Source organism: Limulus polyphemus, unplaced genomic scaffold, assembly GCF_000517525.1.
Source record: "Limulus polyphemus unplaced genomic scaffold, Limulus_polyphemus-2.1.2 Scaffold4844, whole genome shotgun sequence".
In the NCBI taxonomy this organism is placed as follows: domain Eukaryota; kingdom Metazoa; phylum Arthropoda; class Merostomata; order Xiphosura; family Limulidae; genus Limulus; species Limulus polyphemus.
Genome location: NW_013670454.1, coordinates 176 through 1362, shown reverse-complemented (window position 1 = coordinate 1362; position 1187 = coordinate 176).

Here is a 1187-nt window from a genome sequence, read left to right as displayed (position 1 = left end):
ATAACAATAAAATACTTTAATTTTTACATTGTTGAAAACTAACATTATAACAATAGTTTAATTTTTACATTGTTGAAAACTAACATTATAACAATAGTTTAATTTTTACATTGTTGAAAACTAACATTATAACAATAGTTTAATTTTTACATTGTTAAAACTAACATTATAACAATAAAATAGTTAATTTTTACATTGTAACAATACATAACTTTATCACTCAAGTTTTTTACTTCTAAAACAAACCTATATTATATATTAATAAAAGGTGTTTACCACTTTCTATCAAATGATCATATTTTAAATATATTGTATTAGTAGAATGTATCACAACATATAGAGTTGTCTAAATTAATGATTATCAAGTTCATATTGGAAATGTCGTTTACCAATCATTCTTGTAAACAACATTTCCACGCTCGGAGACGTAAATATTTAACTGAACGAACGACTGTACCCAGAATAGCAGAGATCATCGTGAAAATATATTGACCAGGTAAATGCAACCCCAACGTATAGGCATACATTTTCCCAAATTACATTACTGTAGGATTTATGACTGAAAATTATACAAAAGTTAAAAAGCACGGATGTCAAGTAATACAAAACGTTTCTATAGAAGGTTGCATTATGAAGTTCAGCAAATTAACAAATTTCTGAAGATTATCTGATATTGGTGTAATTACTGAAGTACACTGATGACTTCATTCTGCTGTTTAGTGAAAACTGGTTGTATATACATATGACAGCTTTATAAAACATCACTCTACTCTACAGACGTTTCTTCTTAACATTGAGATCATTTTCTTTAATCTACAGATTAAATGTAGGGATAAAGTAAAACTAAAAGATACAAACTTTAATTGGTTTTTGAAAATTCAATAGTTTCTGGAGAATGACAGAGCCGTGGAGGTTGATTTCAAGACTTATGGACTTTTCCTCGGTAGACTCTGCTGACTGGTATGTTTCTCTTGTGACCATGTGTAATAGTGAAGGAACAAAATAATTCTGGTGTTCCTCAGTTCCCGAGCAGTGGAATGTATTCATGAGGGCCTACCAAGATAATAACACAGAATTTCATAAAATAAAAGATGATAAGAAAAATAATTTATTGCCTTTTTTTTCATTTTCAAACTGTAAAACGTTAAGCCTAAGTTATAAGTTGAAAGACACGGGAAGACTTTAGT